The 12,197-nt window shown below is 37.8% G+C and overlaps 1 pseudogene across 1 annotated transcript; it reads right to left on the reverse strand.

Moving 5' to 3' along the window:
• Positions 1 to 2,259: 2,259 nt before the first annotated feature.
• Positions 2,260 to 2,890, reverse strand: LOC308687010 (histone H1-like; annotated as a pseudogene). The gene has a single exon. The product of its transcript is annotated as a histone H1-like (transcript).
• Between the last annotated feature and the right edge of the window lie 9,307 nt (positions 2,891 to 12,197).

The raw sequence follows: 12,197 nt of genomic DNA on the forward strand, positions 1-12,197 counted from the left end.
GAGATATTGACAAAAATGAATATCTCGATATTTTTTTCCAATATCTAGATATAGATATTCAGGCGATATTTTTGCCATCCTTCAAAGAAATGTGAGCAAACTGGCAAAGAAGGTCCAGTTGGTCTTTTGACTTGCTGCATTTGACCTATATTATTCTAGGCTATAGAAAAAACAATAAAGGAGCTAACTAAACAGAATCTGTGGCACCCCCTACTTTTTCCACTTACAAAAAAAAAAAAAAAAAAAAAAACTTAACTAGGCACTTCTTGCAACAGTGATTATTAAATCAAACAACAATATTGTTGATGATCAATTCAAAGTAAAAAAAAAATAACATTTTCAAAACGGTATAAATCCATTCATTTTTCCCCCAAAACGCTATAAATCCATCTTTTTTTTTTTTTTTTCTAAATTTATGGTTTGTCTTTTTAAAAAAGTTTTTGTCTTTTATTTTTCGTGTTTGCATTTATGAGGAAAAAACAATATTACTTGACAGTTCTCCATTATGGACGCGAGCGCTCTGAAAGCTGCACTGAGACTTTCAAACTTTAACAGAGACCTCAAAACAGAAAGCACAAAGCCTTTCTTTAAAACGAATTTCGTTTTGTATTAATTGTATCTTAATTTTAATATTTTTTTTTTCATTAATTCATTAATATTTTCATTCCTGCATTAAATACATAAAGTAAATATAGGCTATCAATCACAACATAAGGTGCTTGAACTGGAGATTATATCATCGTGAACCGAACCGTAGCCTCGCCTCACAGGCCTAAAAAATGTGGAATATATTTACAGAAATCTGGTTCTAAACAAAACCATCCAAAACAAAATAAAACTATGTAGCCTAAATGTGCATTTCTCCGGTGCATGCGTTCACTAGCCTACTGCGAAGATCGCGAGTCAAATATCGTCAACTTCATCTTTGCAGCCGACACAGAAATTAATAAACAATTAAAATGTCTTATTGCAATATTTTACACATTCATAATCATTACTTTTGCTGGTTCTTTGAGGCAGCTTTTTAGGTTTATGGCGTTTTGGAAAAGAGCTCTTCACGTACAAACACCGTTTCACCAAGGCACAGCAGCCCTTCAGCACATAAGAACAAAAAGAGAAAAAGCACGGACTTACTAATTACGAAACTTTGATGTGGTTGAACAGCTGAAACAGTCACAAATTCCTCTGCAACTCAAACATTCGAAGGAAGAGAACAGCATTACAGTTTTCAGCGCGTCCTCCTTTGATTGCTGTGTTGTGACTGGAAAAGTGCATGCAGGAGCACATGCGCAAAATGTAGGTTTGTAAAATGTCCTTTTGTAAAATAAAAATAATTTTAGGGCGAAGCAGAGGAGGTCGTGCAAGAGGCCGTGGCGTGCAACTAGGGTCCGAGGAAGTAGAGGCTGAGGACGGGGTGGTCGCTGGAAAGCTACGCTGATATTGACACGCGTTTTATTTCTTTGTTTATCCAAAGACTTTTTGTTCATTACCTTTTCTTGTACTGTCTTCTTTTTTTTGCCTTGTTTGCCTTCACTAACTGCATGCCAGTAATGTGAATTTTGATTGCTCTTTCTCTGCCATTGTTTTGCTATTCCTAGGTTCAGTGCCTCTCGAATTCCTCAAATCAAACGTGCGCGCGGCCGCGCGCAAGTGGGCAGATCCCGTGGCAAAAGGGTTGTTGCCATGGTTGCGAGAGAGAGTGACAGTCGCCTAAGCCAATCCTTTGATTCGTCCCGAATCGAAATAATGAGCTGTGTTTAATACAGATTAAACGGTCTAGAGTCACTTGATTTTTATACTCTTTTTTTCAGAGTACTTACATTTTAATTATGTATTGATATATATAGAAAGTTTTAACAAATTTGGATCTTTTTTTTTTTTTATAGTCCTACCTACCCTGCCTTTAATGTAATATTATAATTAATATCACTGCCATTATTGTTGGTTGTTTGAATTGCCACGGTTCTCCAGCATTATGGTTTGTGTATAAATTATAATACTGTTAATCAACATCCTTGAGTCGTACTGTGAGAACTGTTAGCTTTGAAATCTAACAAGCTTTTTGCCAATTTTTAATCAATTTCTTGCGAATAAAAATTATTTACTTGAGTTTTACCAATCCTAAATTTGTTGAGTCACATATTTGGCTATTTGATTCCAGAATTAACAAATCATTCAAAAACATGAGTTTTGCTCTTTACTCGGAGTCAGTGGTTGGCTCTGAAAAGAGCCGTTGAGGAACAAACAGTAACGTTAGATTTATTTCTTCTTGGGAGCTGCCTTTTTAGGCTTGGCGGCTTTAGGTTTTGCTGCTTTAGGCTTCGCCGTTTTGGGTTTGGCTGCCTTTGCCTTTTTGGGGCTCTTGGCTGCTTTCTTAGGAGTCGCTGGTTTCTTGGCCTTCTTGGGGCTCTTCGTCGCCTTCTTAGCGGCGGGTTTCTTCACCTTCTTCGGGGATTTCTTAGCGGCGGGCTTCTTCGCTGCTGCAGCTTTGGGCTTCTTAGCAGCAGCGGGTTTCTTGGCTGCGGGCTTCTTGGCTTTAGGAGCCGCTTTCTTGGCTGGCTTCTTCTTGGTCTCGGCTTTCTGCTTGTTGAGTTTGAAGGAGCCTGAGGCGCCGGTCCCTTTGACCTGAACCAGGGTGCCTTTAGTCACCAGGCTCTTGATGGCGATCTTGACGCGGGAGTTGTTCTTCTCCACATCGTATCCCCCGGCAGCGAGCGCTTTCTTCAGGGCGGCGAGGGACACACCGCTCCTCTCCTTGGATGCGGACACAGCCTTGACGATGAGCTCGCCGACGCCTGGACCTGCTTTCTTGGCTTTCACAGCTAGCGGACTTCTTCTTGGGCGCTTTGGCCGGGGCGGCAGCAGCGGGGGCTGGGGCGGTTTCTGCCATCTCTCTCTCTCTGATCGGATCTGATAAACTCTGTCTGGTTTCAGCAATGAATGAATAGCGCTCGAGCGGCGCTGCGGTCTTAAATGACACATGAGAACCTCGTAGACTCAACCTGCCCCGCTCGGTGTGTGCTGCTCGCTGACGCTTGTGTTTTCTTCTCTTACATTTGGGGCAAAATTGGAGCTGTTAAATAGTTTGTCACAATCAAATCTAAGTGAACACCAAGCAGAGGTTCTGGGCTTTCATTAGAGACTAAAAAACGCGAAGAGGAAACGTTACTTTTGCCTTCGTCAGACCAAATCCAAGGCGAGCATCAGCCGCGGGGGAAAGCCGTGTTCAAATCTGATGGATAGTTTTAATAGAACAGTTGATAAAAGCATGAATGCGTAATTTGTGTGCCTAGAAAACAGTCTAAAAGAGACTTCAATGTAATCAGCATCAGTGATGAGCGTTAGGAGGCTTTCATACAGCTGTTGTTTTGGGCAGCTTGAAGCACACGAACATCATCAAGAGTCTCCGACTCTGTCTGTGGCCCTTATCTTCGGTCAGCAAATTATCAATATGTTATCTCATTAAACACGTTAAATAAATCGTTGATGTGGGCCAGCATCATATCACAACATAAATATTTTAATTGTAATAAAGAATTTGTGTCTACTGATTCGCCATTCATCTCTTAGGGAACCATGTGAATGGAAATTATTGCTAATTTAAAGCAAGAGACAGCACAGGTCATGATTTCCTTTTAACCACTACATGCTAATTCACAAACAATTTTTAACAATGAGTTAACTGGTCTCGTCTGGTTTGTTACAGTTTCAACCAAATCACTGCATCTGTCTCCACTCGGATTTGTGGATTATATATACACTACCGGTCAAAAGTTTTAGATCGGTAAGATTTTTTATGTTTTTAAAAGAAGTATCTTCTGCTCACCAAGGCTGCATTTATTTGATTAAAAATACAAACAAAAGCAGTAATATTGTGAAATATTATTACAATTTAAAACACCTGTTGTCTATGTGAATATATAGTTAAGTGTAATTTATTCCTGTGATCAAAGCTGAATTTTCAGCATCATTACTGCAGTCTTCAGTGTCACATGATCCTTCAGAAATCATTCTAATATGATGATTTAATGCTCAAGAAACATTTATGATTATATCAATGTTGAAAACAGTTTTTTACAAATTTATTTCATGATACTATGATGAATAGAAAGTTCAAAAGCACAGCATTTATCTGAAATGTAAAGCTTTTGTAACATTAAACAGTACCCTTCAAAAGTTTGGGGTCAGTAAGAATTTTAATTTTATTTTTGGGGGAAAGAAATAAAATAAATCAATACTTTTATTCATCAAGGATGAGTTAAACTGATCAAAAGTTACAGTAAAGACATTTATAATGTTAGAAAATATTCTATTTGAAATAAATGCTGTTCTTTTGAACTTTGTATTCATCAAAGAATTTTGAAGAAAAAAAAATTGTACACAACTGTTTTCAACATTGAAAATAATAGTTCATGTTTTTTTAGCATAAAATCAGCATATTAGAATGATTTCTGAAGGATCATGTTATCATGCTAACCTGTTGTCTTTAATGGCTCATGGAGCAAGAGCCACAGTCCAGACGTTGAATCGTTGGGCTGATTGGATTAGCACATATGCGTTTGAATGGTTATGCTGATTGGATTGAGAATTTGAGACTGGTAACACGCTGGAGTCTGGGGCGGGTTTCCTTAACCTGTATACTCATTTACATGCTTTGTTTGAATTTGTCTCCACCTTCAAAAGTCCCTCCTCCTAAAATGCCTATAAGACACCATGCAAATTTATGTACATTAGATTTTGTTGTGTGAATCCGCAGCCGCGCTCAATAAACAATAACTTTGTTTGAACGTGACCCCAACGTCTCCTGGTCTGCTTTGAAGAAAGAAAAACTTTACAACATACCGATACTTTTTACTTAAAAAAAAATACACTTTGGGTTGATATATGAGGTGAATACATTTTTATGACCTCTAAAATAATTTGTGATTTGTGCTCTCGATGCGCCTGTTAGTCATGCGTATGGTTATACCGTAGTAAAACCATTGTAATTTTTTTTTAAAGGCTGCCAGTGTTGTTGTACCCCAATAGGTAAACCTTTTGCAAATTAAAAACTACATTTTAAAAAAATGTTTTGGACAGTGAGAGATAGAGTAAGGTGAAAGAAAAATAAAGAATAGAGTAACAATACTTACTTGAAGACAGTGAAGCTTTACAAGAAAGAAATTGAGAGAGAGAGAGTGTGTGTGAGAGAGAGAGAGAGAGAGAGAGAGAGAGAGAGAGATATAAATGTGTGTGAAGAAAGAGAGTGTGTGAGAGAGAGGCAGTAAGAGGAGTATAGGAGTGGCTCTTAAAAGAGCCGTTGGTTTTCTTATGAAGAGATACAGGTAGCGGTAACAGGGAAGGATGGTAGGTAAAAACAGGAGCTGTTGGACAAAGGAAAACAAAAACATAATTCTCTTGCAGCAAGGCTTCCTGGATTTGTATGGTTACCGTAGTAAAACCATTGTTAATTTTTTTAAAGATTGCCACTGTTGTACCCCAATAGGTAAAACTTTTGCACGTTTCTGACAGATTTATTAACAACAATTACAGAACATAACACAATCCATTTGAACTTTAACGATCAATCAAAATAAATTTAATTGCACAAACTAGCAAAATTATAGTAAATGTTACATGCTAGTTTTCAAGAGTTTGGGGTTGGTCAGATGTTTAATGTTGGAAGAAGTCTAATCTGCTTACCAAGGCTGCATTTATTTGATCAAAAATACAGTAAATCTTTGTAAAAACAAATATTGTGAAATATTATTGCAATTTAAAACAATATGTTAAAATGTAATTTATTCCTGTGATCAAAGCTGAGTTTTCAGCATCATAATTATTAGGACAGCATTTACATGAAATATATATATATTTGTGTAACAATGTAAAATCATTTACTGTCATGTTTAATCAATTTAATGCATACTTTCTGAATAAAATAAATTTGTGCTAAATAAATAAAATGACTGGTTTAAAAAAAAAAAACACCTTAGGATTGACATTTTTTATGTGTGGATAGATCCTATAGAATAGATAGCTGCTAGGCCTACAACATCAGGATCGGATCCATTTCAGGATCGAAATCCGCGCATATATCATCGTCAACAAGCAGCGGGGTTTATCTAAATTTACTTCCCATCGACCATAACAACTTTTTTATAAACGTAATATAACCTAACATGCAGTCTCTGCAGCTTTCTGTGATTAATTAATTAGCCAATTAATATCAATTTCTATTAACGTTATTGACCACAGTAACGTTAACAGCACCATAGATTAAAGGTGGGGTATGTGATTTGCAAAACGGCCGGCAGATTTTGAAAATACACAACTCAAATGGTCCTACCTTCTTTCCTTTGACTCCACCCATTCGAAGAACATGGACATGGATGGGGGGGGGGGGGTATGGTACGACCGTTTGATTGACGCACTTACTGTCCAATGATTCTAGGTGGTCTTGGAAATGATTGGCTGGAGTTTTTCCAGTCCTGCCCGTTCCACAGATGATTAAATTGCTTAATTTTCATTTCAGTGCTTCTAACTCAGAGGCTGTAAGTGGGTTAGGAATAGGATTTCAAGTGATTTTGAAAAAATGGCCAAAAAAGAGACTTACATACCCCACCTTTAAAAAGCTCCACAGTCCACACACACACAAATATAACGTTAGGCTACAGCAATGTTAGATTTTCTTAAATTACAGAACCATAATAAAAAATATGGCTTTGACCGACCTGAACGACGCGGGAATTTTGGAGAATGCATTTGCGCGCTGCCCTGAACCGGTGCAGTGCAGCCGCGATGGGATTGTCGCGGTGGATGCAGCTACGGGGAAGGATCCTGCTGGGTCAGAGTTTTCCACTGGCTCTCCAAGTTGGAGTAAAGTTGCGAGAAACGGCCGGGCTCGGCAGAAGACAAAGTCTGTTGCTACAGCTTTGGGTGGGCATGCGACTACCGCGGGACGTAAAAGATCTGGCCCAGCTTCCATCATCGGCACTGGAGCCGTGAGTACTATTAAAACTGTGAAGACCAAAATAGTGAGTGTTTTTGCAACAAAATTTTCTCCAGAACTTGATGCAGACACACTTGCTGATTATCTTAAAAGTAAACTTAACAGAGTGGTCACCTGTCAAAAAATAGATAATGCACGTAGCAGGATTGGCTCTTTTAAAGTGACTGCTGAATGTAACGATATTGGTGAAATGTACACTCCTGAGCTCTGGCCTGAAGGAGCTCTAATAAGGCATTATTATGAGCCACGCAAGGCCAGTGTTGTTGGTTTATGTCGTGTGCCGTCCGAAAGGGAGGCAAATGGGCACTCTGGTGTTAACCCGTCGGCATGAAAATGTCAATTCGGGTACTGTCTTACAACTGCCGTGGCCTGCGCCTGGGTCAGAGTGCAGGGGATAAAGCTCGACGTTCTGTGGTGGACAGTTTGCTCGCAGAATGTGACATTTTATGTTTGCAAGAGACTTTTATTGCTAAACAAGATCTAGAGAAACTGAACACTCTTAATGAAAACTTTCTTGGTGTGGGAGAGTCAACGACTGATCTTAGCAAGGCTATAGTCAGAGGCAGAATCCCAGGTGGGGTGGCTGTGCTCTGGGATAAAAAGCTTGATGCTGTGCTAAAGCCGATCAGTCTTGATGTTGACTGGTGTATTGGCATACAATATACTTATAAATGTAATAATTTTGTTATTTTAAATGTTTATACTCCTTATGAGTCTAGTGAGAATGAGGTTGAATATCTCAATAGACTGGCTTTTATAAATGCTTTTATTCAAGACAATAGCATCTGCAGTGTATATGTTGTTGGGGATATGAATGCTGATATCAATGACAGTAACTCATTATTTGATAAGCATCTGACCTGCTTCAGTGAAGATAATAACTTCACTCTATCTAGTAGAGTACTGTTGCCTGCAGACAGTTATACATACATAAGTGAAGCCTGGCACTCAACATCATGGCTTGGCCATTGTGTTAGTACAGCTGATGGGCATGCAGCTATAGAGAATATGGGTATTAAGTATGGGGTCACAATAACAGACCATATACCTTTGGCCCTCACAATTAACATTGAAGAATTACCATCTACAGTCAGCAACAACAATGCTACCAGTGGTAATGTGAGTACTAAATTAGACTGGTCAACTCTTTCTGAAGAGGATCTTTTGGCTTATTATACTAACACAGACCATTATCTAAGTAATGTTTATCTGCCCAGAGAAGCTATTATGTATAAGGATGTCAACTGTCAGATTGAGGAGCACAAGAGTAATCTATGTGCCATGTATGATGATGTTGTGGCTGCTCTGTTGGAGGGTGGTAAACCTCTTCAAAAACACAGGAGAAACAGGGCCTATAATATTAGACCAGGATGGAACGAGCATGTAGCACCATATCACGCTGAAGCTCGGGAAGCTTACAAGCTTTGGGCCCTGGCTGGGAGACCTAGGCAGGGCCCTGAGCTTGAGAATAAAAAGCTTGCCAATGCCAGATATAAGTATGCTGTTCGTTTTATATCTAGAAATGAGCAAGCCATGAGGGCTGACTCTATGGCCAGTAAAATGATGAGAAACAATATTACTGACGTTTGGAAGGAGGTGAGGTCCCTCAATAACTGTAAATCTTCCCTTCCTTGTACTGTTGAAGGAGTCTCCGGAGAAGATAATGTAGCTAAAATATATGGAGACAGCACTACACTGTAAAAAATAATTCTGTGGCTTAGTAAATATTACAGAATTTTTTAACTTTATTAAAGGTATTGTAGGTAGGATTTTTATAAAAAACTTATTTTCCAAATTTGTTTAAACTTTATTTATATATCAAAACATAATTAAAATGTAAGTACTCTGAAAAAGAAAGTATAAAAATCGAGTGTCTGTAGACCTCTCACGACTGTTTTAAAGACAGCTCATTATTTCCATTCACTCCACCCCCTCCCTTCTGGGCTCCTTCCAAAGCCACGCCCCCAAAACACATGAACGCGCGACGCCGACCGCTGAGCTGAAGACGCATTATTTACCTGAGACGAGCGGAGAGGAAGGAGCACAGTGCATGTAGTGACATCATGTCAGAATCACATGTAATAAAAAAAATCTAACTTTATCATTATGAAGATAAACAAATAAGATGTATTTTAGTACTCACTATCAAGCTAGCATATTGATATTGGTAAAGTTTAAAATATATATTTTTTGATTCGCTAACGAGATAGTTATCTATAAGGCAAAGCTAAAAACAGGTTGCATGATACACGTTTTTCCATTACCATCATCTACACTGTGATGAAGATGAATTTCGTGTAAGATTCATAACATATACGGTGTTCTGCATGTAAGAGTTTCCATGATGAAAGCATTGTTGACTCTGATGAGGACTACACTCCAGAGACAAGTAGCGCATCGTCAGCTCGAGGGCAGGTCCGGGGTCGAGGGCGAAGCAGAGGAGGTCGTGCAAGAGGCCGTGCAACTAGGTTCCGAGGATATTGACACGCGTTTTATTCAAAGACTTTTTGTTCATTACCTTTTCTAGTACTGTCTTCCTTTTTTGCCTTGTTGCCTTCGCTAACTGCATATGCCGGTAATGTGAATTTTTGATTGCTCTTTCTCTGCCATTGTTTTGCTATTCCTAGGTTCCGTGCCTCTTGAATTCCTCAAATCAAACGGGTGCGCGCATATGGGCAGATCCTGTGTGGCAAAAGGGTGGTTGCCATGGTTGCGAGAGAGTGACAGTCGCCTAAGCCAATCCTTTGTTTCGTCCCGAATGGAAATAATGAGCTGTGTTTAATACAGATTAAACGGTCTAGAGTCACTCGATTTTTATACTCTTTTTATCAGAGTACTTACATTTTAATTATGCATTGATATATATAAAAAGTTTAAACAAATTTGGAAAAAAGTTTTTTATAACAATCCTACCTACACTACCTTTAACTTAATAAAATCGTTTACTTGATTGTTTGAGTTAAACATACCAAAATAATTGAGTAAAAATCCAACAGTTAATTTTATCTAAAATTGACAGATATATTTAAGTTTTTTTCAATAAAATGATTTAGTATTTTACAAACCAATAATTTCTTTATAATATACTTAAAGGTATAGTGGAGGATCTTTCCGAATTTTAGATAAGACCCGCCCTCTGCACTTTTTGAATAAGTTTGATTGATTCACCAGAATGATTAACAATTAGGAGGACCAATAGTATAGGTGATCCACCCGGAAGTAAAAAATCCTCCGCTATACCTTTAATATATTTGTAAAAAATGTTATAAAAAATATTTGAGAATGTTGAATTAAACTGATCTGTTTCAAGAAACAAAAATATTACTTAATTCAAATCAATATTATTAATATATTTAACACTCTTAAGAAATTGAGTAAGTTTACTCAATTAAAACAAAGCACCCCTCCCCCACCCTCTGACGTGAGGACAACTGGACGGTTGGTTGAGTGAGCGCGGGCTGTTTGAACTCTCCAGTCCAGAACAACAGTCCTCTTCTCAGCGTCGCAGATTTGGTGCAAATCCTCTGTGAAATTCAGGTTTGTGTATATTTTATTTTTATCTATAAAATCATTACTGTGCTTTAAATCATTTTATTTCATGCAAAACAACATACAGAGGCGTAATTCGACACCTAAACGAGAGTCGCGCCTGTCTTTTCGCGTGATTGAAACGCCTTGCATAAACGCACGACTTTATTCCTAATGATAATATAATTAATTTGGATGATAAAATGTCCTCAGAACTGTGCACTGTTTGTTTATTGGCAGGTTATGGAGTCAGTCGCTCGCAGTATCTTTCGGCTGTGAGTGAAACGCAGGACGGCGGTCTGAAGTTCAAAGTTCACCCGCAGAGCGCGAGTCCATCTCCGGCTCGAGAACCAGCGCTGATCCGGTGGAAATTGGATAACAGACCGATTGATTACACTTGAATTAGGCTACCTGAATGTTTAAATGTTTAATTTTTACTTCTAAAATGTTTTTTTTAATGAGTTTACATGTAGGCAATATTGTATGTGTTAAAAACAGTGTGCTGTATTGCTGTACTCATCGACAATAAAGGCCAAGTCATGTAACGTAGGCTATACTGGTTGTTGTATGGAATAGGCTACTATTTTACAAAGGTTTAGAGACAATTAAAAAAAGTTAATATTACTCATAAATAAAAACAGTTAATATTACTCATAAATATTGTTTTTTTAAATGTTTAAATGTTAAATTATTTCTACTCATTTTTATTTGTTAACGTAGCCTACCAGATGCAGTTACTCAGATTTACTTAATTTTTTACTTGAATTTACTCAATTCATACATTATATTTCATTGATTTCACAGCTTTAAAATTTACTCAATATTTTTAAGTGTAAAAATGTTTCACCAATAAAATTAAGTTTATCCCAGTAATAGTTTTTACAGTGTATAGCTCCCTCTTTAACTGTTTAAAACATGATCCACATGTGGAGGACCCTGCTAATGAATCAATAAGTATTCTGACACATGAGGTATTTGATGCCATGTGGAAATTACCTAATAATAAAGCATGTGGTATGGATTCAATAACTGCAGAGCACCTGAAAAATGCCAGTCTTAGGCTTGCTTCCCTTCTAGCAATCAACTTTACTGGTTTGTTGATCCATGGCATACTACCAGATTCAATGTTATCTATTCTGCTTGTCCCAGTTATTAAGGACAAAGCTGGAAAAGTTGGCTGCCTGGATAATTATAGACCTATAGCATTGGCCAGTATCTTATCCAAGGTAATGGAAATAATTCTCCTTGATAGAGTGAGTGGGTATATCTCTTCCTTGGATAATCAGTTTGGATTTAAGCCAAACCATGGCACAGATATGTGTATTTATGCTCTTAAGGAAATAGTGAATTTGTATAAGTCTAAAAATTCCACTATTCTCATGTGTTTTATTGATGCCTCCAAAGCATTTGATCGAGTGTCCAATGGTGTTAGGCAGGGAGGAATCTTGTCCCCTGTCTTATTTAATTTATATATGGATGAACTGTCAAAGAAACTTAATGGTTGCAACATTGGCTGTATGATTGGTGGCATGCTGGTGAATCATCTTATGTATGCAGATGACCTTGTTACTTTTAGTCCGAGTAGTGCTGGGCAGCAGGAGCTTCTTAATATATGCTCTGACTATGGGGTGGAATTTGATATAAAATACAATTCCAGCAAAAGTGCTGTTTTAATATG

This window comes from Scardinius erythrophthalmus, assembly GCF_964197995.2.
Source record: "Scardinius erythrophthalmus genome assembly, chromosome: 2".
Lineage (NCBI taxonomy): Eukaryota > Metazoa > Chordata > Actinopteri > Cypriniformes > Leuciscidae > Scardinius > Scardinius erythrophthalmus.